A 25294-nucleotide genomic window follows, 5' to 3' on the forward strand; every position below is an offset into this window, starting at 1 on the left:
CTGTGTAAACTTGTTCTCTGCTGTGTAACTGAGCTTTCTGCTGTGTAACTGTGTTCTCTGCTGTGTAACTGTGCTCTCTGCTGTGTAACTGTGCTCTCTGCCGTGTAACTGAGCTCTCTGTTGTGTAACTGTGCTCTCTGCTGTGTAAATGTGCTCTCTGCTGTGTAACCTTGCTCTCTGCTATGTAACTGCACACTCTGCTATGTAACTGTGCTCTCTGCTGTGTAACTGAGCTTTCTGCTGTGTAACTGTGTTCTCTGCTGTGTAACTGTGCTCTCTGCTGTGTAACTGTGCTCTCTGCTGTTGAACTGTGCTCTCTGCTGTGTAACTGTGCTCTCTGCTGTGTAACCGGGCTCTCTGCTGTGTAACGGAGCTCTCTGCTGTGCAACTGAGCTTCTCAGCTGTGTAACTGAGCTCTCTGCTTTGTAACCGTGATCTCTGCTGTGTAACTGAGCTCTCTGCTGTGTAACTGAGCTCTCTGCTGTGTAACCGTGCTCGCTGCTGTGTAACGGAGCTCTCTGCTGTGCAACTGAGCTTCTCAGCTGTGTAACTGAGCTCTCTGCTTTGTAACCGTGATCTCTGCTGTGTAACTGAGCTCTCTGCTGTGTAACTGAGCTCTCTGCTGTGTAACCGTGCTCGCTGCTGTGTAACTGTGCTCTCTGCTGTGTAACCGGGCCCTCTGCTGTGTAACTGAGCTCTCTGCTGTGTAACTGAGCTCTCAGCTGTGTAACTGAGCTCTCTGCTTTTTAACCGTGATCTCTGCTGTGTAACTGAGCTCTCTGCTGTGTAACTGAGCTCTCTGTTGTGTAACCGTGCAAGCTGCTGTGTAACTGTGCTCTCTGTTGTGTAACCTTGCTCTCTGCTGTGTAACTGTGCTCTCTGCTGTGTAACCGTGCTCTCTGCTGTGTAACCGTGCTCTCTGCTATGTAACTGTGCTCTCTGCTGTGTAACTGAGCTCTCTGCTATGTAACTGAGCTCTCTGCTGTGTAACTGTGCTCTCTGCTGTGTAACTGTGCTCTGTGCTGTGTAACCTTGCTCTCTGCTGTGTAACTGTGCTCTCTGCTGTGTAACCTTGCTCTCTGCTATGTAACTGCACACTCTGCTGTGTAACTGAGCTCTCTGCTGTGTAACTGTGCTCTCTGCTGTTGAACTGTGCTCTCTGCTGTGTAACTGTGCTCTCTGCTGTGTAACCGGGCTCTCTGCTGTGTAACCGTGCTCTCTGCTATGTAACTGTGCTCTCTGCTGTGTAACTGAGCTCTCTGCTATGTAACTGAGCTCTCTGCTGTGTAACTGTGCTCTCTGCTGTGTAACTGTGCTCTGTGCTGTGTAAACTTGCTCTGTGCTGTGTAACTGTGCTCTCTGCTGTGTAACTGTGCTCTCTGCTGAGTAAATGTGCTCTCTGCTGTGTAACCGTGCTGACTGCTGTGTAAATGTGCTCTCTGCTGTGTAACCTTGTTCTCTGCTGTGTAACTGTGCTCTCTGCTGTGTAACTGTGCTCTCTGCTGTGTAACTGAGCTCTCTGCTGTGTAACTGTGCTCTCTGCTGTGTAAATGTGCTCTCTTCTGTGTAACCTTGCTCTCTGCTATGTAACTGCACACTCTGCTGTGTAACTGAGCTCTCTGTTGTGTAACTGCGCTCTCTGCTGTTGAACTGTGCTCTCTGCTCTGTAAGTGGGCTCTCTACTGTGTAACCGAGCTCTCTGCTGTGTAACTGAGCTCTCTGCTGTGCAACTGAGCTCTCAGCTGTGTAACTGAGCTCTCTGCTTTGTAACCGTGATCTCTGCTGTGTAACTGTGCTCTCTGCTGAGTAAATGTGCTCTCTGCTGTGTAACCGTGCTGGCTGCTGTGTAAATGTGCTCTCTGCTGTGTAACCTTGTTCTCTGCTGTGTAACTGTGCTCTCTGCTGTGTAACTGTGCTCTCTGCTGTGTAACCGGGCCCTCTGCTGTGTAACTGAGCTCTCTGCTGTGTAACTGAGCTCTCAGCTGTGTAACTGAGCTCTCTGCTTTTTAACCGTGATCTCTGCTGTGTAACTGAGCTCTCTGCTGTGTAACTGAGCTCTCTGTTGTGTAACCGTGCAAGCTGCTGTGTAACTGTGCTCTCTGTTGTGTAACCTTGCTCTCTGCTGTGTAACTGTGCTCTCTGCTGTGTAACCGTGCTCTCTCCTGTGTAACCGTGCTCTCTGCTATGTAACTGTGCTCTCTGCTGTGTAACTGAGCTCTCTGCTATGTAACTGAGCTCTCTGCTGTGTAACTGTGCTCTCTGCTGTGTAACTGTGCTCCGTGCTGTGTAACCTTGCTCTCTGCTGTGTAACTGTGCTCTCTGCTGTGTAACCTTGCTCTCTGCTATGTAACTGCACACTCTGCTGTGTAACTGAGCTCTCTGCTGTGTAACTGTGCTCTCTGCTGTTGAACTGTGCTCTCTGCTGTGGAACTGTGCTCTCTGCTGTGTAACCGGGCTCTCTGCTGTGTAACTGAGCTCTCTGCTGTGTAACTGAGCTCTCAGCTGTGTAACTGAGCTCTCTGCTTTGTAACCGTGATCTCTGCTGTGTAACTGAGCTCTCTGCTGTGTAACTGAGCTCTCTGTTGTGTAACCGTGCTCGCTGCTGTGTAACAGTGCTCTCTGTTGTGTAACCGTGCTCGCTGCTGTGTAACAGTGCTCTCTGTTGTGTAACCTTGCTCTCTGCTGTGTAACTGAGCTCTCTGCTGTGTAACTGAGCTCTCTCCTGTGTAACTGAGCTCTCTGCTGTGTAACTGTGCTCTGTGCTGTGTAACTGTGCTCTCTGCTGTGTAACCGTGCTGTCTGCAGTTAAACTGTGCTCTCTGCTGTGTAACTGTGCTCTCTGCTGTGTAACTGAGCTTTCTGCTGTGTAATTGTGCTCACTGCGGTGTAACTGTGCTCTCTGCTGTGTAACTGTGCTCTCTGCTGTGTAACTGTGCTCTCTGCTGTGTAAATGTGCTCACTGTTGTGTAAACTTGATCTCTGCTGTGTAACTGTGCTCTCTGCTGTGTAACTGTGCTCTCTGTTGTGTAACCGTGCTTGCTGCTTTGTAAATGTGCTCTCTGCTGTGTAAACTTGTTCTCTGCTGTGTAACTGAGCTTTCTGCTGTGTAACTGTGTTCTCTGCTGTGTAACTGTGCTCTCTGCTGTGTAACTGTGCTCTCTGCCGTGTAACTGAGCTCTCTGTTGTGTAACTGTGCTCTCTGCTGTGTAAATGTGCTCTCTGCTGTGTAACCTTGCTCTCTGCTATGTAACTGCACACTCTGCTATGTAACTGTGCTCTCTGCTGTGTAACTGAGCTTTCTGCTGTGTAACTGTGTTCTCTGCTGTGTAACTGTGCTCTCTGCTGTGTAACTGTGCTCTCTGCTGTTGAACTGTGCTCTCTGCTGTGTAACTGTGCTCTCTGCTGTGTAACCGGGCTCTCTGCTGTGTAACGGAGCTCTCTGCTGTGCAACTGAGCTTCTCAGCTGTGTAACTGAGCTCTCTGCTTTGTAACCGTGATCTCTGCTGTGTAACTGAGCTCTCTGCTGTGTAACTGAGCTCTCTGCTGTGTAACCGTGCTCGCTGCTGTGTAACTGTGCTCTCTGCTGTGTAACTTAGCTTTCTGCTGTGTAGATGTGTTCTCTGCTGTGTAACTGTGCTCACTGCTGTGTAACTGTGCTCTCTGCTGTGTAACTGAGCTCTCTGCTGTGTAACTGCGCTCTCTGCTGTTGAACTGTGCTCTCTGCTGTGTAACTGTGCTCTCTGCTGAGTAAATGTGCTCTCAGCTGTGTAACTGAGCTCTGTGCTGTGTAACCTTGCTCTGTGCTGTGTAACTGTGCTCTCTGCTGTGTAACTGTGCTCTCTGCTGAGTAAATGTGCTCTCTGCTGTGTAACCGTGCTGGCTGCTGTGTAAATGTGCTCTCTGCTGTGTAACCTTGTTCTCTGCTGTGTAACTGTGCTCTCTGCTGTGTAACTGTGCTCTCTGCTGTGTAACTGAGCTCTCTGCTGTGTAACTGTGCTCTCTGCTGTGTAAATGTGCTCTCTTCTGTGTAACCTTGCTCTCTGCTATGTAACTGCACACTCTGCTGTGTAACTGAGCTCTCTGCTGTGTAACTGCGCTCTCTGCTGTTGAACTGTGCTCTCGGCTGTGTAAGTGGGCTCTCTACTGTGTAACCGAGCTCTCTGCTGTGTAACTGAGCTCTCTGCTGTGCAACTGAGCTCTCAGCTGTGTAACTGAGCTCTCTGCTTTGTAACCGTGATCTCTGCTGTGTAACTGTGCTCTCTGCTGAGTAAATGTGCTCTCTGCTGTGTAACCGTGCTGGCTGCTGTGTAAATGTGCTCTCTGCTGTGTAACCTTGTTCTCTGCTGTGTAACTGTGCTCTCTGCTGTGTAACTGTGCTCTCTGCTGTGTAACCGGGCCCTCTGCTGTGTAACTGAGCTCTCTGCTGTGTAACTGAGCTCTCAGCTGTGTAACTGAGCTCTCTGCTTTTTAACCGTGATCTCTGCTGTGTAACTGAGCTCTCTGCTGTGTAACTGAGCTCTCTGTTGTGTAACCGTGCAAGCTGCTGTGTAACTGTGCTCTCTGTTGTGTAACCTTGCTCTCTGCTGTGTAACTGTGCTCTCTGCTGTGTAACCGTGCTCTCTGCTGTGTAACCGTGCTCTCTGCTATGTAACTGTGCTCTCTGCTGTGTAACTGAGCTCTCTGCTATGTAACTGAGCTCTCTGCTGTGTAACTGTGTTCTCTGCTGTGTAACTGTGCTCTGTGCTGTGTAACCTTGCTCTCTGCTGTGTAACTGTGCTCTCTGCTGTGTAACCTTGCTCTCTGCTATGTAACTGCACACTCTGCTGTGTAACTGAGCTCTCTGCTGTGTAACTGTGCTCTCTGCTGTTGAACTGTGCTCTCTGCTGTGTAACTGTGCTCTCTGCTGTGTAACCGGGCTCTCTGCTGTGTAACTGAGCTCTCTGCTGTGTAACTGAGCTCTCAGCTGTGTAACTGAGCTCTCTGCTTTGTAACCGTGATCTCTGCTGTGTAACTGAGCTCTCTGCTGTGTAACTGAGCTCTCTGTTGTGTAACCGTGCTCGCTGCTGTGTAACAGTGCTCTCTGTTGTGTAACCGTGCTCGCTGCTGTGTAACAGTGCTCTCTGTTGTGTAACCTTGCTCTCTGCTGTGTAACTGAGCTCTCTGCTGTGTAACTGAGCTCTCTCCTGTGTAACTGAGCTCTCTGCTGTGTAACTGTGCTCTGTGCTGTGTAACTGTGCTCTCTGCTGTGTAACCGTGCTGTCTGCAGTGAAACTGTGCTCTCTGCTGTGTAACTGTGCTCTCTGCTGTGTAACTGAGCTTTCTGCTGTGTAATTGTGCTCACTGCGGTGTAACTGTGCTCTCTGCTGTGTAACTGTGCTCTCTGCTGTGTAACTGTGCTCTCTGCTGTGTAAATGTGCTCACTGTTGTGTAAACTTGATCTCTGCTGTGTAACTGTGCTCTCTGCTGTGTAACTGTGCTCTCTGTTGTGTAACCGTGCTTGCTGCTTTGTAAATGTGCTCTCTGCTGTGTAAACTTGTTCTCTGCTGTGTAACTGAGCTTTCTGCTGTGTAACTGTGTTCTCTGCTGTGTAACTGTGCTCTCTGCTGTGTAACTGTGCTCTCTGCCGTGTAACTGAGCTCTCTGTTGTGTAACTGTGCTCTCTGCTGTGTAAATGTGCTCTCTGCTGTGTAACCTTGCTCTCTGCTATGTAACTGCACACTCTGCTATGTAACTGTGCTCTCTGCTGTGTAACTGAGCTTTCTGCTGTGTAACTGTGTTCTCTGCTGTGTAACTGTGCTCTCTGCTGTGTAACTGTGCTCTCTGCTGTTGAACTGTGCTCTCTGCTGTGTAACTGTGCTCTCTGCTGTGTAACCGGGCTCTCTGCTGTGTAACGGAGCTCTCTGCTGTGCAACTGAGCTTCTCAGCTGTGTAACTGAGCTCTCTGCTTTGTAACCGTGATCTCTGCTGTGTAACTGAGCTCTCTGCTGTGTAACTGAGCTCTCTGCTGTGTAACCGTGCTCGCTGCTGTGTAACGGAGCTCTCTGCTGTGCAACTGAGCTTCTCAGCTGTGTAACTGAGCTCTCTGCTTTGTAACCGTGATCTCTGCTGTGTAACTGAGCTCTCTGCTGTGTAACTGAGCTCTCTGCTGTGTAACCGTGCTCGCTGCTGTGTAACTGTGCTCTCTGCTGTGTAACCGGGCCCTCTGCTGTGTAACTGAGCTCTCTGCTGTGTAACTGAGCTCTCAGCTGTGTAACTGAACTCTCTGCTTTTTAACCGTGATCTCTGCTGTGTAACTGAGCTCTCTGCTGTGTAACTGAGCTCTCTGTTGTGTAACCGTGCAAGCTGCTGTGTAACTGTGCTCTCTGTTGTGTAACCTTGCTCTCTGCTGTGTAACTGTGCTCTCTGCTGTGTAACCGTGCTCTCTGCTGTGTAACCGTGCTCTCTGCTATGTAACTGTGCTCTCTGCTGTGTAACTGAGCTCTCTGCTATGTAACTGAGCTCTCTGCTGTGTAACTGTGCTCTCTGCTGTGTAACTGTGCTCTGTGCTGTGTAACCTTGCTCTCTGCTGTGTAACTGTGCTCTCTGCTGTGTAACCTTGCTCTCTGCTATGTAACTGCACACTCTGCTGTGTAACTGAGCTCTCTGCTGTGTAACTGTGCTCTCTGCTGTTGAACTGTGCTCTCTGCTGTGTAACTGTGCTCTCTGCTGTGTAACCGGGCTCTCTGCTGTGTAACCGTGCTCTCTGCTATGTAACTGTGCTCTCTGCTGTGTAACTGAGCTCTCTGCTATGTAACTGAGATCTCTGCTGTGTAACTGTGCTCTCTGCTGTGTAACTGTGCTCTGTGCTGTGTAACCTTGCTCTGTGCTGTGTAACTGTGCTCTCTGCTGTGTAACTATGCTCTCTGCTGAGTAAATGTGCTCTCTGCTGTGTAACCGTGCTGGCTGCTGTGTAAATGTGCTCTCTGCTGTGTAACCTTGTTCTCTGCTGTGTAACTGTGCTCTCTGCTGTGTAACTGTGCTCTCTGCTGTGTAACTGAGCTCTCTGCTGTGTAACTGTGCTCTCTGCTGTGTAAATGTGCTCTCTTCTGTGTAACCTTGCTCTCTGCTATGTAACTGCACACTCTGCTGTGTAACTGAGCTCTCTGCTGTGTAACTGCGCTCTCTGCTGTTGAACTGTGCTCTCTGCTGTGTAAGTGGGCTCTCTACTGTGTAACCGAGCTCTCTGCTGTGTAACTGAGCTCTCTGCTGTGCAACTGAGCTCTCAGCTGTGTAACTGAGCTCTCTGCTTTGTAACCGTGATCTCTGCTGTGTAACTGTGCTCTCTGCTGAGTAAATGTGCTCTCTGCTGTGTAACCGTGCTGGCTGCTGTGTAAATGTGCTCTCTGCTGTGTAACCTTGTTCTCTGCTGTGTAACTGTGCTCTCTGCTGTGTAACTGTGCTCTCTGCTGTGTAACCGGGCCCTCTGCTGTGTAACTGAGCTCTCTGCTGTGTAACTGAGCTCTCAGCTGTGTAACTGAGCTCTCTGCTTTTTAACCGTGATCTCTGCTGTGTAACTGAGCTCTCTGCTGTGTAACTGAGCTCTCTGTTGTGTAACCGTGCAAGCTGCTGTGTAACTGTGCTCTCTGTTGTGTAACCTTGCTCTCTGCTGTGTAACTGTGCTCTCTGCTGTGTAACCGTGCTCTCTGCTGTGTAACCGTGCTCTCTGCTATGTAACTGTGCTCTCTGCTGTGTAACTGAGCTCTCTGCTATGTAACTGAGCTCTCTGCTGTGTAACTGTGCTCTCTGCTGTGTAACTGTGCTCTGTGCTGTGTAACCTTGCTCTCTGCTGTGTAACTGTGCTCTCTGCTGTGTAACCTTGCTCTCTGCTATGTAACTGCACACTCTGCTGTGTAACTGAGCTCTCTGCTGTGTAACTGTGCTCTCTGCTGTTGAACTGTGCTCTCTGCTGTGTAACTGTGCTCTCTGCTGTGTAACCGGGCTCTCTGCTGTGTAACTGAGCTCTCTGCTGTGTAACTGAGCTCTCAGCTGTGTAACTGAGCTCTCTGCTTTGTAACCGTGATCTCTGCTGTGTAACTGAGCTCTCTGCTGTGTAACTGAGCTCTCTGTTGTGTAACCGTGCTCGCTGCTGTGTAACAGTGCTCTCTGTTGTGTAACCGTGCTCGCTGCTGTGTAACAGTGCTCTCTGTTGTGTAACCTTGCTCTCTGCTGTGTAACTGAGCTCTCTGCTGTGTAACTGAGCTCTCTCCTGTGTAACTGAGCTCTCTGCTGTGTAACTGTGCTCTGTGCTGTGTAACTGTGCTCTCTGCTGTGTAACCGTGCTGTCTGCAGTGAAACTGTGCTCTCTGCTGTGTAACTGTGCTCTCTGCTGTGTAACTGAGCTTTCTGCTGTGTAATTGTGCTCACTGCGGTGTAACTGTGCTCTCTGCTGTGTAACTGTGCTCTCTGCTGTGTAACTGTGCTCTCTGCTGTGTAAGTGTGCTCACTGTTGTGTAAACTTGATCTCTGCTGTGTAACTGTGCTCTCTGCTGTGTAACTGTGCTCTCTGTTGTGTAACCGTGCTTGCTGCTTTGTAAATGTGCTCTCTGCTGTGTAAACTTGTTCTCTGCTGTGTAACTGAGCTTTCTGCTGTGTAACTGTGTTCTCTGCTGTGTAACTGTGCTCTCTGCTGTGTAACTGTGCTCTCTGCCGTGTAACTGAGCTCTCTGTTGTGTAACTGTGCTCTCTGCTGTGTAAATGTGCTCTCTGCTGTGTAACCTTGCTCTCTGCTATGTAACTGCACACTCTGCTATGTAACTGTGCTCTCTGCTGTGTAACTGAGCTTTCTGCTGTGTAACTGTGTTCTCTGCTGTGTAACTGTGCTCTCTGCTGTGTAACTGTGCTCTCTGCTGTTGAACTGTGCTCTCTGCTGTGTAACTGTGCTCTCTGCTGTGTAACCGGGCTCTCTGCTGTGTAACGGAGCTCTCTGCTGTGCAACTGAGCTTCTCAGCTGTGTAACTGAGCTCTCTGCTTTGTAACCGTGATCTCTGCTGTGTAACTGAGCTCTCTGCTGTGTAACTGAGCTCTCTGCTGTGTAACCGTGCTCGCTGCTGTGTAACTGTGCTCTCTGCTGTGTAACTTAGCTTTCTGCTGTGTAGATGTGTTCTCTGCTGTGTAACTGTGCTCACTGCTGTGTAACTGTGCTCTCTGCTGTGTAACTGAGCTCTCTGCTGTGTAACTGCGCTCTCTGCTGTTGAACTGTGCTCTCTGCTGTGTAACTGTGCTCTCTGCTGAGTAAATGTGCTCTCAGCTGTGTAACTGAGCTCTCTGCTTTGTAACCGTGATCTCTGCTGTGTAACTGAGCTCTCTGCTGTGTAACTGTTCTCTCTGCTGTGTAACTGTGCTCTCTGCTGTGTAACTGAGCTTTCTGCTGTGTAACTGTGTTCTCTGCTGTGTAACTGTGCTCTCTGCTGTGTAACTGTGCTCTGTGCTGTGTAACTGAGCTCTCTGCTGTGTAACTGTGCTCTCTGCTGTGTAACTGTGCTCTCTGCTGTGTAACTGAGCTCTCTGCTGTGAAACCGTGCTCTCTGCTATGTAACTGTGCTCTCTGCTGTGTAACTGAGCTCTCTGCTGTGTAACTGTGCTCTCTGCTGTGTAACTGAGCTTTCTGCTGTGTAATTGTGCTCACTGCTGTGTAACTGTGCTCTCTGCTGTGCAACTGTGCTCTCTGCTGTGTAACTGTGCTCTCTGCTGTGTAACTGTGCTCTCTGCTGTGTAACCTTGATCTCTGCTGTGTAACTGTGCTCACTGCTGTGTAACTGTTCTCTCTGCTGTGTAACTGTGCTGGCTGCTGTGTAAATGTGCTCTCTGCTGTGTAACCTTGTTCTCTGCTGTGTAACTGTGCTCTCTGCTGTGTAATTGTTCTCTCCGCTGTGTAACTGTGATCTCTGCTGTGTAACTGAACTCTCTGCTGTTTAACTGTGCTCTCTGCTGTGTAAATGTGCTCTCTGCTGTGTAACTGACCTCTCTGTTGTGTAACTGTTCTCTCCGCTGTGTAAATGTGCTCTCTGCAGTGTAACCTTGCTCTCTGCTATGTAACTGTGCTCTCTGCTGTGTAACTGTTCTCTCCGCTGTGTAAATGTGCTCTCTGCTGTGTAACCTTGCTCTCTGCTATGTAACTGCACACTCTGCTGTGTATCTGAGCTCTTTGCTGTGTAACCGTGCTCTCTGCTGTGTAACTGTGCTCTCTGCTGTGTAACTGTGCTCTCTGCTGTGTAAATGTGCTCACTGTTGTGTAAACTTGATCTCTGCTGTGTAACTGTGCTCTCTGCTGTGTAACTGTGCTCTCTGTTGTGTAACCGTGCTGGCTGCTGTATAAATGTGCTCTCTGCTGTGTAAACTTGTTCTCTGCTGTGTAACGGTGCTCTCTGCTGTGTAACTGTGCTCTCTGCTGTGTAACTGAGCTCTCTGCTGTGTAACCTTGCTCTCTGCTATGTAACTGCACACTCTGCTATGTAACTGTGCTCTCTGCTGTGTAACTGAGCTTTCTGCTGTGTAACTGTGTTCTCTGCTGTGTAACTGTGCTCTCTGCTGTGTAACTGTGCTCTCTGCTGTGTAACTGAGCTCTCTCCTGTGTAACTGAGCTCTCTGCTGTGTAACTGTGCTCTGTGCTGTGTAACTGTGCTCTCTGCTGTGTAACCGTGCTGTCTGCAGTGAAACTGTGCTCTCTGCTGTGTAACTGTGCTCTCTGCTGTGTAACTGAGCTTTCTGCTGTGTAATTGTGCTCACTGCGGTGTAACTGTGCTCTCTGCTGTGTAACTGTGCTCTCTGCTGTGTAACTGTGCTCTCTGCTGTGTAAGTGTGCTCACTGTTGTGTAAACTTGATCTCTGCTGTGTAACTGTGCTCTCTGCTGTGTAACTGTGCTCTCTGTTGTGTAACCGTGCTTGCTGCTTTGTAAATGTGCTCTCTGCTGTGTAAACTTGTTCTCTGCTGTGTAACTGAGCTTTCTGCTGTGTAACTGTGTTCTCTGCTGTGTAACTGTGCTCTCTGCTGTGTAACTGTGCTCTCTGCCGTGTAACTGAGCTCTCTGTTGTGTAACTGTGCTCTCTGCTGTGTAAATGTGCTCTCTGCTGTGTAACCTTGCTCTCTGCTATGTAACTGCACACTCTGCTATGTAACTGTGCTCTCTGCTGTGTAACTGAGCTTTCTGCTGTGTAACTGTGTTCTCTGCTGTGTAACTGTGCTCTCTGCTGTGTAACTGTGCTCTCTGCTGTTGAACTGTGCTCTCTGCTGTGTAACTGTGCTCTCTGCTGTGTAACCGGGCTCTCTGCTGTGTAACGGAGCTCTCTGCTGTGCAACTGAGCTTCTCAGCTGTGTAACTGAGCTCTCTGCTTTGTAACCGTGATCTCTGCTGTGTAACTGAGCTCTCTGCTGTGTAACTGAGCTCTCTGCTGTGTAACCGTGCTCGCTGCTGTGTAACTGTGCTCTCTGCTGTGTAACTTAGCTTTCTGCTGTGTAGATGTGTTCTCTGCTGTGTAACTGTGCTCACTGCTGTGTAACTGTGCTCTCTGCTGTGTAACTGAGCTCTCTGCTGTGTAACTGCGCTCTCTGCTGTTGAACTGTGCTCTCTGCTGTGTAACTGTGCTCTCTGCTGAGTAAATGTGCTCTCAGCTGTGTAACTGAGCTCTCTGCTTTGTAACCGTGATCTCTGCTGTGTAACTGAGCTCTCTGCTGTGTAACTGTTCTCTCTGCTCTGTAACTGTGCTCTCTGCTGTGTAACTGAGCTTTCTGCTGTGTAACTGTGTTCTCTGCTGTGTAACTGTGCTCTCTGCTGTGTAACTGTGCTCTGTGCTGTGTAACTGAGCTCTCTGCTGTGTAACTGTGCTCTCTGCTGTGTAACTGTGCTCTCTGCTGTGTAACTGAGCTCTCTGCTGTGAAACCGTGCTCTCTGCTATGTAACTGTGCTCTCTGCTGTGTAACTGAGCTCTCTGCTGTGTAACTGTGCTCTCTGCTGTGTAACTGAGCTTTCTGCTGTGTAATTGTGCTCACTGCTGTGTAACTGTGCTCTCTGCTGTGCAACTGTGCTCTCTGCTGTGTAACTGTGCTCTCTGCTGTGTAACTGTGCTCTCTGCTGTGTAACCTTGATCTCTGCTGTGTAACTGTGCTCACTGCTGTGTAACTGTTCTCTCTGCTGTGTAACTGTGCTGGCTGCTGTGTAAATGTGCTCTCTGCTGTGTAACCTTGTTCTCTGCTGTGTAACTGTGCTCTCTGCTGTGTAATTGTTCTCTCCGCTGTGTAACTGTGATCTCTGCTGTGTAACTGAACTCTCTGCTGTTTAACTGTGCTCTCTGCTGTGTAAATGTGCTCTCTGCTGTGTAACTGAGCTCTCTGTTGTGTAACTGTTCTCTCCGCTGTGTAAATGTGCTCTCTGCAGTGTAACCTTGCTCTCTGCTATGTAACTGTGCTCTCTGCTGTGTAACTGTTCTCTCCGCTGTGTAAATGTGTTCTCTCCTGTGTAACCTTGCTCTCTGCTATGTAACTGCACACTCTGCTGTGTATCTGAGCTCTTTGCTGTGTAACCGTGCTCTCTGCTGTGTAACTGTGCTCTCTGCTGTGTAACTGTGCTCTCTGCTGTGTAAATGTGCTCACTGTTGTGTAAACTTGATCTCTGCTGTGTAACTGTGCTCTCTGCTGTGTAACTGTGCTCTCTGTTGTGTAACCGTGCTGGCTGCTGTATAAATGTGCTCTCTGCTGTGTAAACTTGTTCTCTGCTGTGTAACGGTGCTCTCTGCTGTGTAACTGTGCTCTCTGCTGTGTAACTGAGCTCTCTGCTGTGTAACCTTGCTCTCTGCTATGTAACTGCACACTCTGCTATGTAACTGTGCTCTCTGCTGTGTAACTGAGCTTTCTGCTGTGTAACTGTGTTCTCTGCTGTGTAACTGTGCTCTCTGCTGTGTAACTGTGCTCTCTGCTGTTGAACTGTGCTCTCTGCTGTGTAACTGTGCTCTCTGCTGTGTAACCGGGCTCTCTGCTGTGTAACGGAGCTCTCTGCTGTGCAACTGAGCTTCTCAGCTGTGTAACTGAGCTCTCTGCTTTGTAACCGTGATCTCAGCTGTGTAACTGAGCTCTCTGCTTTGGAACCGTGATCTCTGCTGTGTAACTGAGCTCTCTGCTGTGTAACTGAGCTCTCTGCTGTGTATCCGTGCTCGCTGCTGTGTAACTGTGCTCTCTGCTGTGTAACTTAGCTTTCTGCTATGTAACTGTGCTCTCTGCTGTGTAACTGAGCTTTCTGCTGTGTAACTGTGTTCTCTGCTGTGCAACTGTGCTCTCTGCTGTGTAACTGTGCTCTCTGCTGTTGAACTGTGCTCTCTGCTGTGTAACTGTGCTCTCTGCTGTGTAACCGGGCTCTCTGCTGTGTAACGGAGCTCTCTGCTGTGCAACTGAGCTTCTCAGCTGTGTAACTGAGCTCTCTGCTTTGTAACCGTGATCTCTGCTGTGTAACTGAGCTCTCTGCTGTGTAACTGAGCTCTCTGCTGTGTAACCGTGCTCGCTGCTGTGTAACTGTGCTCTCTGCTGTGTAACTTAGCTTTCTGCTGTGTAGATGTGTTCTCTGCTGTGTAACTGTGCTCACTGCTGTGTAACTGTGCTCTCTGCTGTGTAACTGAGCTCTCTGCTGTGTAACTGCGCTCTCTGCTGTTGAACTGTGCTCTCTGCTGTGTAAGTGGGCTCGCTACTGTGTAACCGGGCTCTCTGCTGTGTAACTGAGCTCTCTGCTGTGCAACTGAGCTCTCAGCTGTGTAACTGAGCTCTCTGCTTTGTAACCGTGATCTCTGCTGTGTAACTGAGCTCTCTGCTGTGTAACTGAGCTCTCTGCTGTGTAACCGTGCTCGCTGCTGTGTAACTGTGCTCTCTGCTGTGTAACCTTGCTCTCTGCTGTGTAACTGTGCACTCTGCTGTGTAACCTTGCTCTCTGCTATGTAACTGCACACTCTGCTGTGTAACTGAGCTCTCTGCTGTGTAACTGTGCTCTCTGCTGTTGAACTGTGCTCTCTGCTGTGTAACTGTGCTCTCTGCTGTGTAATCGGGCTCTCTGCTGTGTAACTGAACTCTCTGCTGTGTAACTGAGCTCTCAGCTGTGTAACTGAGCTCTCTGCTTTGTAACCGTGATCTCTGCTGTGTAACTGAGCTCTCTGCTGTGTAACTGTTCTCTCTGCTGTGTAACTGTGCTCTCTGCTGTGTAACTGAGCTTTCTGCTGTGTAACTGTGTTCTCTGCTGTGTAACTGTGCTCTCTGCTGTGTAACTGTGCTCTGTGCTGTGTAACTGAGCTCTCTGCTGTGTAACTGTGCTCTCTGCTGTGTAACTGTGCTCTCTGCTGTGTAACTGAGCTCTCTGCTGTGAAACCGTGCTCTCTGCTATGTAACTGTGCTCTCTGCTGTGTAACTGAGCTCTCTGCTGTGTAACTGTGCTCTCTGCTGTGTAACTGAGCTTTCTGCTGTGTAATTGTGCTCACTGCTGTGTAACTTTGCTCTCTGCTGTGCAACTGTGCTCTCTGCTGTGTAACTGTGCTCTCTGCTGTGTAACTGTGCTCTCTGCTGTGTAACCTTGATCTCTGCTGTGTAACTGTGCTCTCTGCTGTGTAACTGTTCTCTCTGCTGTGTAACTGTGCTGGCTGCTGTGTAAATGTGCTCTCTGCTGTGTAACCTTGTTCTCTGCTGTGTAACTGTGCTCTCTGCTGTGTAATTGTTATCTCCGCTGTGTAACTGTGATCTCTGCTGTGTAACTGAACTCTCTGCTGTTTAACTGTGCTCTCTGCTGTGTAAATGTGCTCTCTGCTGTGTAACTGAGCTCTCTGTTGTGTAACTGTTCTCTCCTCTGTGTAAATGTGCTCTCTGCTGTGTAACCTTGCTCTCTGCTATGTAACTGTGCTCTCTGCTGTGTAACTGTTCTCTCCGCTGTGTAAATGTGCTCTCTGCTGTGTAACCTTGCTCTCTGCTATGTAACTGCACACTCTGCTGTGTATCTGAGCTCTTTGCTGTGTAACCGTGCTCTCTGCTGTGTAACTGTGCTCTCTGCTGTGTAACTGTGCTCTCTGTTGTGTAACCGTGCTGGCTGCTGTGTAAATGTGCTCTCTGCTGTGTAAACTTGATCTCTGCTGTGTAACTGTGCTTTCTGCTGTGTAACTGTGCTCTCTGTTGTGTAACCGTGCTGGCTGCTGTGTAAATGTGCTCTCTGCTGTGTAAACTTGTTCTCTGCTGTGTAACTGTGCTCTCTGCTGTGTAACTGTGCTCTCTGCTGTGTAACTGAGCTCTCTGTTGTGTAACTGTGCTCTCTGCTGTGTAAATCTGCTCTCTGATGTGTAACCTTGCTCTCTGCTATGTAACTGCACACTCTGCTATGTAAGTGTGCTCTCTGCTGTGTAACTGAGCTTTCTGCTTTGTAACTGTGTTCTCTCCTGCGTAACGGTGCTCTCTGCTGTGTAACTGTGCTCTCGTCTGTTGAACTGTGCTCTCTGCTGTGTAACTGTGCTCTCTGCTGTGTAACCGGGCTCTCTACTGTGTAACGGAGCTCTCTGCTGTGTAACTGGGCTTCTCCGCTGTGTAACTGTGATCTCTGCTGTGTAACTGAACTCTCTGCTGTTTAACTGTGCTCTCTGCTGTGTAAATGTGCTCTCTGCTGTGTAACTGAGCTCTCTGTTGTGTAACTGTTCTCTCCTCTGTGTAAATGTGCTCTCTGCTGTGTAACCTTGCTCTCTGCTATGTAACTGTGCTCTCTGCTGTGTAACTGTTCTCTCCGCTGTGTAAATGTGCTCTCTGCTGTGTAACCTTGCTCTCTGCTATGTAACTGCACACTCTGCTGTGTATCTGAGCTCTTTGCTGGGTAACCGTGCTCTCTGCTGTGTAACTGTGCTCTCTGCTGTGTAACTGTGCTCTCTGCTGTGTAAATGTGGTCACTGTTGTGTAAACTTGATCTCTGCTGTGTAACTGTGCTCTCTGCTGTGTAACTGTGCTCTCTGTTGTGTAACCGTGCTGGCTGCTGTGTAAATGTGCTCTCTGCTGTGTAAACTTGTTCTCTGCTGTGTAACTGTGCTCTCTGCTGTGTAACTGTGCTCTCTGCTGTGTAACTGAGCTCTCTGTTGTGTAACTGTGCTCTCTGCTGTGTAAATCTGCTGTCTGATGTGTAACCTTGCTCTCTGCTATGTAACTGCACACTCTGCTATGTAACTGTGCTCTCTGCTGTGTAACTGAGCTTTCTGCTGTGTAACTGTGTTCTCTGCTGTGTAACTGTGCTCTCTGCTGTGTAACTGTGCTCTGTGCTGTGTAACTGAGCTCTCTGCTGTGTAACTGTGCTCTCTGCTGTGTAACTGTGCTCTCTGCTGTGTAACTGAGCTCTCTGCTGTGAAACCGTGCTCTCTGCTATGTAACTGTGCTCTCTGCTGTGTAACTGAGCTCTCTGCTGTGTAACTGTGCTCTCTGCTGTGTAACTGAGCTTTCTGCTGTGTAATTGTGCTCACTGCTGTGTAACTGTGCTCTCTGCTGTGCAACTGTGCTCTCTGCTGTGTAACTGTGCTCTCTGCTGTGTAACTGTGCTCTCTGCTGTGTAACCTTGATCTCTGCTGTGTAACTGTGCTCTCTGCTGTGTAACTGTTCTCTCTGCTGTGTAACTGTGCTGGCTGCTGTGTAAATGTGCTCTCTGCTGTGTAACCTTGTTCTCTGCTGTGTAACTGTGCTCTCTGCTGTGTAATTGTTCTCTCCGCTGTGTAACTGTGATCTCTGCTGTGTAACTGAACTCTCTGCTGTTTAACTGTGCTCTCTGCTGTGTAAATGTGCTCTCTGCTGTGTAACTGAGCTCTCTGTTGTGTAACTGTTCTCTCCGCTGTGTAAATGTGCTCTCTGCTGTGTAACCTTGCTCTCTGCTATGTAACTGTGCTCTCTGCTGTGTAACTGTTCTCTCCGCTGTGTAAATGTGCTCTCTGCTGTGTAACCTTGCTCTCTGCTATGTAACTGCACACTCTGCTGTGTATCTGAGCTCTTTGCTGTGTAACCGTGCTCTCTGCTGTGTAACTGTGCTCTCTGCTGTGTAACTGTGCTCTCTGCTGTGTAAATGTGCTCACTGTTGTGTAAACTTGATCTCTGCTGTGTAACTGTGCTCTCTGCTGTGTAACTGTGCTCTCTGTTGTGTAACCGTGCTGGCTGCTGTATAAATGTGCTCTCTGCTGTGTAAACTTGTTCTCTGCTGTGTAACGGTGCTCTCTGCTGTGTAACTGTGCTCTCTGCTGTGTAACTGAGCTCTCTGCTGTGTAACCTTGCTCTCTGCTATGTAACTGCACACTCTGCTATGTAACTGTGCTCTCTGCTGTGTAACTGAGCTTTCTGCTGTGTAACTGTGTTCTCTGCTGTGTAACTGTGCTCTCTGCTGTGTAACTGTGCTCTCTGCTGTTGAACTGTGCTCTCTGCTGTGTAACTGTGCTCTCTGCTGTGTAACCGGGCTCTCTGCTGTGTAACGGAGCTCTCTGCTGTGCAACTGAGCTTCTCAGCTGTGTAACTGAGCTCTCTGCTTTGTAACCGTGATCTCAGCTGTGTAACTGAGCTCTCTGCTTTGTAACCGTGATCTCCGCTGCGTAACTGAGCTCTCTGCTGTGTAACTGAGCTCTCTGCTGTGTATCCGTGCTCGCTGCTGTGTAACTGTGCTCTCTGCTGTGTAACTTAGCTTTCTGCTGTGTAAATGTGTTCTCTGCTGTGTAACTGTGCTCACTGCTGTGTAACTGTGCTCTCTGCTGTGTAACTGAGCACTCTGCTGTGTAACTGCGCTCTCTGCTGTTGAACTGTGCTCTCTGCTGTGTAACTGTGCTCTCTGCTGAGTAAATGTGCTCTCTGCTGTGTAACCGTGCTGGCTGCTGTGTAAATGTGCTCTCTGCTGTGTAACCTTGTTCTCGGCTGTGAAACTGTGCTCTCTGCTGTGTAACTGCGCTCTCTGCTGTGTAACTGAGCTCTCTGCTGTATAACTGAGCTCTCTGCTGTGTAACTGTGCTCTCTGCTGTGTAAATGTGCTCTCTTCTGTGTAACCTTGCTCTCTGCTATGTAACTGCACACTCTGCTGTGTATCTGAGCTCTCTGCTGTGTAACTGCGCTCTCTGCTGTTGAACTGTGCTCTCTGCTGTGTAAGTGGGCTCTCTACTGTGTAACCGGGCTCTCTGCTGTGTAACTGAGCTCTCTGCTGTGCAACTGAGCTCTCAGCTGTGTAACTGAGCTCTCTGCTTTGTAACCGTGATCTCTGCTGTGTAACTGAGCTCTCTGCTGTGTAACTGAGCTCTCTGCTGTGTAACCGTGCTCGCTGCTGTGTAACTGTGCTCTCTGCTGAGTAACCTTGCTCTCTGCTGTGTAACTGTGCTCTCTGCTGTGTAACCTTGCTCTCTGCTATGTAACTGCACACTCTGCTGTGTAACTGAGCTCTCTGCTGTGTAACTGTGCTCTCTGCTGTTGAACTGTGCTCTCTGCTGTGTAACTGTGCTCTCTGCTGTGTAACCGGGCTCTCTGCTGTGTAACTGAGCTCTCTGCTGTGTAACTGAGCTCTCAGCTGTGTAACTGAGCTCTCTGCTTTGTAACCGTGATCTCTGCTGTGTAACTGAGCTCTCTGCTGTGTAACTGTTCTCTCTGCTGTGTAACTGTGCTCTCTGCTGTGTAACTGAGCTTTCTGCTGTGTAGCTGTGTTCTCTGCTGTGTAACTGTGCTCTCTGCTGTGTAACTGTGCTCTCTGCTGTGTAACTGTGCTCTCTGCTGTGTAACTGAGCTCTCTGCTGTGAAACCGTGCTCTCTGCTATGTAACTGTGCTCTCTGCTGTGTAACTGAGCTCTCTGCTGTGTAACTGTGCTCTCTGCTGTGTAACTGTGCTCTCTGTTGTGTAACCGTGCTGGCTGCTGTTTAAATGTGCTCTCTGCTGTGTAAACTTGTTCTCTGCTGTGTAACGGTGCTCTCTGCTGTGTAACTGTGCTCTCTGCTGTGTAACTGAGCTCTCTGCTGTGTAACCTTGCTCTCTGCTATGTAACTGCACACTCTGCTATGTAACTGTGCTCTCTGCTGTGTAACTGAGCTTTCTGCTGTGTAACTGTGTTCTCTGCTGTGTAACTGTGCTCTCTGCTGTGTAACTGTGCTCTCTGCTGTTGAACTGTGCTCTCTGCTGTGTAACTGTGCTCTCTGCTGTGTAACCGGGCTCTCTGCTGTGTAACGGAGCTCTCTGCTGTGCAACTGAGCTTCTCAGCTGTGTAACTGAGCTCTCTGCTTTGTAACCGTGATCTCAGCTGTGTAACTGAGCTCTCTGCTTTGTAACCGTGATCTCTGCTGCGTAACTGAGCTCTCTGCTGTGTAACTGAGCTCTCTGCTGTGTATCCGTGCTCGCTGCTGTGTAACTGTGCTCTCTGCTGTGTAACTTAGCTTTCTGCTGTGTAAATGTGTTCTCTGCTGTGTAACTGTGCTCACTGCTGTGTAACTGTGCTCTCTGCTGTGTAACTGAGCACTCTGCTGTGTAACTGCGCTCTCTGCTGTTGAACTGTGCTCTCTGCTGTGTAACTGTGCTCTCTGCTGAGTAAATGTGCTCTCTGCTGTGTAACCGTGCTGGCTGCTGTGTAAATGTGCTCTCTGCTGTGTAACCTTGTTCTCGGCTGTGAAACTGTGCTCTCTGCTGTGTAACTGCGCTCTCTGCTGTGTAACTGAGCTCTCTGCTGTATAACTGAGCTCTCTGCTGTGTAACTGTGCTCTCTGCTGTGTAAATGTGCTCTCTTCTGTGTAACCTTGCTCTCTGCTATGTAACTGCACACTCTGCTGTGTATCTGAGCTCTCTGCTGTGTAACTGCGCTCTCTGCTGTTGAACTGTGCTCTCTGCTGTGTAAGTGGGCTCTCTACTGTGTAACCGGGCTCTCTGCTGTGTAACTGAGCTCTCTGCTGTGCAACTGAGCTCTCAGCTGTGTAACTGAGCTCTCTGCTTTGTAACCGTGATCTCTGCTGTGTAACTGAGCTCTCTGCTGTGTAACTGAGCTCTCTGCTGTGTAACCGTGCTCGCTGCTGTGTAACTGTGCTCTCTGCTGAGTAACCTTGCTCTCTGCTGTGTAACTGTGCTCTCTGCTGTGTAACCTTGCTCTCTGCTATGTAACTGCACACTCTGCTGTGTAACTGAGCTCTCTGCTGTGTAACTGTGCTCTCTGCTGTTGAACTGTGCTCTCTGCTGTGTAACTGTGCTCTCTGCTGTGTAACCGGGCTCTCTGCTGTGTAACTGAGCTCTCTGCTGTGTAACTGAGCTCTCAGCTGTGTAACTGAGCTCTCTGCTTTGTAACCGTGATCTCTGCTGTGTAACTGAGCTCTCTGCTGTGTAACTGTTCTCTCTGCTGTGTAACTGTGCTCTCTGCTGTGTAACTGAGCTTTCTGCTGTGTAGCTGTGTTCTCTGCTGTGTAACTGTGCTCTCTGCTGTGTAACTGTGCTCTCTGCTGTGTAACTGTGCTCTCTGCTGTGTAACTGAGCTCTCTGCTGTGAAACCGTGCTCTCTGCTATGTAACTGTGCTCTCTGCTGTGTAACTGAGCTCTCTGCTGTGTAACTGTGCTCTCTGCTGTGTAACTGAGCTTTCTGCTGTGTAATTGTGCTCACTGCTGTGTAACTGTGCTCTCTGCTGTGCAACTGTGCTCTCTGCTGTGTAACTGTGCTCTCTGCTGTGTAACTGTGCTCTCTGCTGTGTAACCTTGATCTCTGCTGTGTAACTGTGCTCTCTGCTGTGTAACTGTTCTCTCTGCTGTGTAACTGTGCTGGCTGCTGTGTAAATGTGCTCTCTGCTGTGTAACCTTGTTCTCTGCTGTGTAACTGTGCTCTCTGCTGTGTAATTGTTATCTCCGCTGTGTAACTGTGATCTCTGCTGTGTAACTGAACTCTCTGCTGTTTAACTGTGCTCTCTGCTGTGTAAATGTGCTCTCTGCTGTGTAACTGAGCTCTCTGTTGTGTAACTGTTCTCTCCTCTGTGTAAATGTGCTCTCTGCTGTGTAACCTTGCTCTCTGCTATGTAACTGTGCTCTCTGCTGTGTAACTGTTCTCTCCGCTGTGTAAATGTGCTCTCTGCTGTGTAACCTTGCTCTCTGCTATGTAACTGCACACTCTGCTGTGTATCTGAGCTCTTTGCTGTGTAACCGTGCTCTCTGCTGTGTAACTGTGCTCTCTGCTGTGTAACTGTGCTCTCTGTCGTGTAACCGTGCTGGCTGCTGTGTAAATGTGCTCTCTGCTGTGTAAACTTGATCTCTGCTGTGTAACTGTGCTTTCTGCTGTGTAACTGTGCTCTCTGTTGTGTAAACGTGCTGGCTGCTGTGTAAATGTGCTCTCTGCTGTGTAAACTTGTTCTCTGCTGTGTAACTGTGCTCTCTGCTGTGTAACTGTGCTCTCTGCTGTGTAACTGAGCTCTCTGTTGTGTAACTGTGCTCTCTGCTGTGTAAATCTGCTCTCTGATGTGTAACCTTGCTCTCTGCTATGTAACTGCACACTCTGCTATGTAACTGTGCTCTCTGCTGTGTAACTGAGCTTTCTGCTTTGTAACTGTGTTCTCTCCTGCGTAACGGTGCTCTCTGCTGTGTAACTGTGCTCTCTGCTGTGTAACCGGGCTCTCTACTGTGTAACGGAGCTCTCTGCTGTGTAACTGGGCTTCTCCGCTGTGTAACTGTGATCTCTGCTGTGTAACTGAACTCTCTGCTGTTTAACTGTGCTCTCTGCTGTGTAAATGTGCTCTCTGCTGTGTAACTGAGCTCTCTGTTGTGTAACTGTTCTCTCCTCTGTGTAAATGTGCTCTCTGCTGTGTAACCTTGCTCTCTGCTATGTAACTGTGCTCTCTGCTGTGTAACTGTTCTCTCCGCTGTGTAAATGTGCTCTCTGCTGTGTAACCTTGCTCTCTGCTATGTAACTGCACACTCTGCTGTGTATCTGAGCTCTTTGCTGTGTAACCGTGCTCTCTGCTGTGTAACTGTGCTCTCTGCTGTGTAACTGTGCTCTCTGCTGTGTAAATGTGGTCACTGTTGTGTAAACTTGATCTCTGCTGTGTAACTGTGCTCTCTGATGTGTAACTGTGCTCTCTGTTGTGTAACCGTGCTGGCTGCTGTGTAAATGTGCTCTCTGCTGTGTAAACTTGTTCTCTGCTGTGTAACTGTGCTCTCTGCTGTGTAACTGTGCTCTCTGCTGTGTAACTGAGCTCTCTGTTGTGTAACTGTGCTCTCTGCTGTGTAAATCTGCTCTCTGATGTGTAACCTTGCTCTCTGCTATGTAACTGCACACTCTGCTATGTAACTGTGCTCTCTGCTGTGTAACTGAGCTTTCTGCTTTGTAACTGTGTTCTCTCCTGCGTAACGGTGCTCTCTGCTGTGTAACTGTGCTCTCTTCTGTTGAACTGTGCTCTCTGCTGTGTAACTGTGCTCTCTGCTGTGTAACCGGGCTCTCTACTGTGTAACGGAGCTCTCTGCTGTGTAACTGAGCTTCTCAGCTGTGTAACTGAGCTCTCTGCTTTGTAACCGTGATCTCTGCTGTGTAACTGAGCTCTCTGCTGTGTAACTGAGCTCTCTGCTGTGTAACTGTGCTCTCTGCAGTGTAACCGTGCTCTCTGCTGTGTAACCGTGCTCTCTGCAATGTAACTGTGCTCTCTGCTGTGTAACTGAGCTCTCTGCTGTGTAACTGTGCTCTCTGCTGTGTAACTGAGCTCTCTGCCGTGTAACTGTGCTCTCTGCTGTGTAACCGTGCTGTCTGCTGTGTAACTGTGCTCTCTACTGTGTAACTGTGCTCACTGCTGTGTAACTGAGCTTTCTGCTGTGTAATTGTGCTCACTGCTGTGTAACTGTGCTCTCTGCTGTGTAACTGTTCTCTCCGCTGTGTAAATGTGCTCTCTGCTGTGTAACCTTGCTCTCTGCTATGTAACTGCACACTCTGCTGTGTATCTGAGCTCTTTGCTGTGTAACCGTGCTCTCTGCTGTGTAACTGTGCTCTCTGCTGTGTAACTGTGCTCTCTGCTGTGTAAATGTGCTCACTGTTGTGTAAACTTGATCTCTGCTGTGTAACTGTGCTTTCTGCTGTGTAACTGTGCTCTCTGTTGTGTAACCGTGCTGGCTGCTGTGTAAATGTGCTCTCTGCTGTGTAAACTTGTTCTCTGCTGTGTAACTGTGCTCTCTGCTGTGTAACTGTGCTCTCTGCTGTGTAACTGAGCTCTCTGTTGTGTAACTGTGCTCTCTGCTGTGTAAATCTGCTCTCTGATGTGTAACCTTGCTCTCTGCTATGTAACTGCACACTCTGCTATGTAACTGTGCTCTCTGCTGTGTAACTGAGCTTTCTGCTTTGTAACTGTGTTCTCTCCTGCGTAACGGTGCTCTCTGCTGTGTAACTGTGCTCTCGTCTGTTGAACTGTGCTCTCTGCTGTGTAACTGTGCTCTCTGCTGTGTAACCGGGCTCTCTACTGTGTAACGGAGCTCTCTGCTGTGTAACTGAGCTTCTCCGCTGTGTAACTGTGATCTCTGCTGTGTAACTGAACTCTCTGCTGTTTAACTGTGCTCTCTGCTGTGTAAATGTGCTCTCTGCTGTGTAACTGAGCTCTCTGTTGTGTAACTGTTCTCTCCTCTGTGTAAATGTGCTCTCTGCTGTGTAACCTTGCTCTCTGCTATGTAACTGTGCTCTCTGCTGTGTAACTGTTCTCTCCGCTGTGTAAATGTGCTCTCTGCTGTGTAACCTTGCTCTCTGCTATGTAACTGCACACTCTGCTGTGTATCTGAGCTCTTTGCTGTGTAACCGTGCTCTCTGCTGTGTAACTGTGCTCTCTGCTGTGTAACTGTGCTCTCTGCTGTGTAAATGTGGTCACTGTTGTGTAAACTTGATCTCTGCTGTGTAACTGTGCTCTCTGCTGTGTAACTGTGCTCTCTGTTGTGTAACCGTGCTGGCTGCTGTGTAAATGTGCTCTCTGCTGTGTAAACTTGTTCTCTGCTGTGTAACTGTGCTCTCTGCTGTGTAACTGTGCTCTCTGCTGTGTAACTGAGCTCTCTGTTGTGTAACTGTGCTCTCTGCTGTGTAAATCTGCTCTCTGATGTGTAACCTTGCTCTCTGCTATGTAACTGCACACTCTGCTATGTAACTGTGCTCTCTGCTGTGTAACTGAGCTTTCTGCTTTGTAACTGTGTTCTCTCCTGCGTAACGGTGCTCTCTGCTGTGTAACTGTGCTCTCTTCTGTTGAACTGTGCTCTCTGCTGTGTAACTGTGCTCTCTGCTGTGTAACCGGGCTCTCTACTGTGTAACGGAGCTCTCTGCTGTGTAACTGAGCTTCTCAGCTGTGTAACTGAGCTCTCTGCTTTGTAACCGTGATCTCTGCTGTGTAACTGAGCTCTCTGCTGTGTAGCTGAGCTCTCTGCTGTGTAACTGTGCTCTCTGCAGTGTAACCGTGCTCTCTGCTGTGTAACCGTGCTCTCTGCAATGTAACTGTGCTCTCTGCTGTGTAACTGAGCTCTCTGCTGTGTAACTGTGCTCTCTGCTGTGTAACTGAGCTCTCTGCCGTGTAACTGTGCTCTCTGCTGTGTAACCGTGCTGTCTGCTGTGTAACTGTGCTCTCTACTGTGTTACTGTGCTCACTGCTGTGTAACTGAGCTTTCTGCTGTGTAATTGTGCTCACTGCTGTGTAACTGTGCTCTCTGCTGTGTAACTGTGCTCTCTGCTGTGTAACTGTGTTCTCTGCTGTGTATCTGAGCTCTTTGCTGTGTAACCGTGCTCTCTGCTGTGTAACTGTGCTCTCTGCTGTGTAACTGTGCTCTCTGCTGTGTAAGTGTGCTCACTGTTGTGTAAACTTGATCTCTGCTGTGTAACTGTGCTCTCTGCTGTGTAACTGTGCTCTCTGTTGTGTAACCGTGCTGGCTGCTGTATAAATGTGCTCTCTGCTGTGTAAACTTGTTCTCTGCTGTGTAACGGTGCTCTCTGCTGTGTAACTGTGCTCTCTGCTGTGTAACTGTGCTCTCTGCTGTGTAACCGGGCTCTCTACTGTGTAACGGAGCTCTCTGCTGTGTAACTGAGCTTCTCAGCTGTGTAACTGAGCTCTCTGCTTTGTAACCGTGATCTCTGCTGTGTAACTGAGCTCTCTGCTGTGTAACTGAGCTCTCTGCTGTGTAACTGTGCTCTCTGCAGTGTAACCGTGCTCTCTGCTGTGTAACCGTGCTCTCTGCAATGTAACTGTGCTCTCTGCTGTGTAACTGAGCTCTCTGCTGTGTAACTGAGCTTTCTGCTGTGTAATTGTGCTCACTGCTGTGTAACTGTGCTCTCTGCTGTGTAACTGTGCTCT

Source organism: Scyliorhinus torazame, unplaced genomic scaffold, assembly GCF_047496885.1.
Source record: "Scyliorhinus torazame isolate Kashiwa2021f unplaced genomic scaffold, sScyTor2.1 scaffold_714, whole genome shotgun sequence".
Taxonomy (NCBI): Eukaryota; Metazoa; Chordata; class Chondrichthyes; order Carcharhiniformes; family Scyliorhinidae; genus Scyliorhinus; species Scyliorhinus torazame.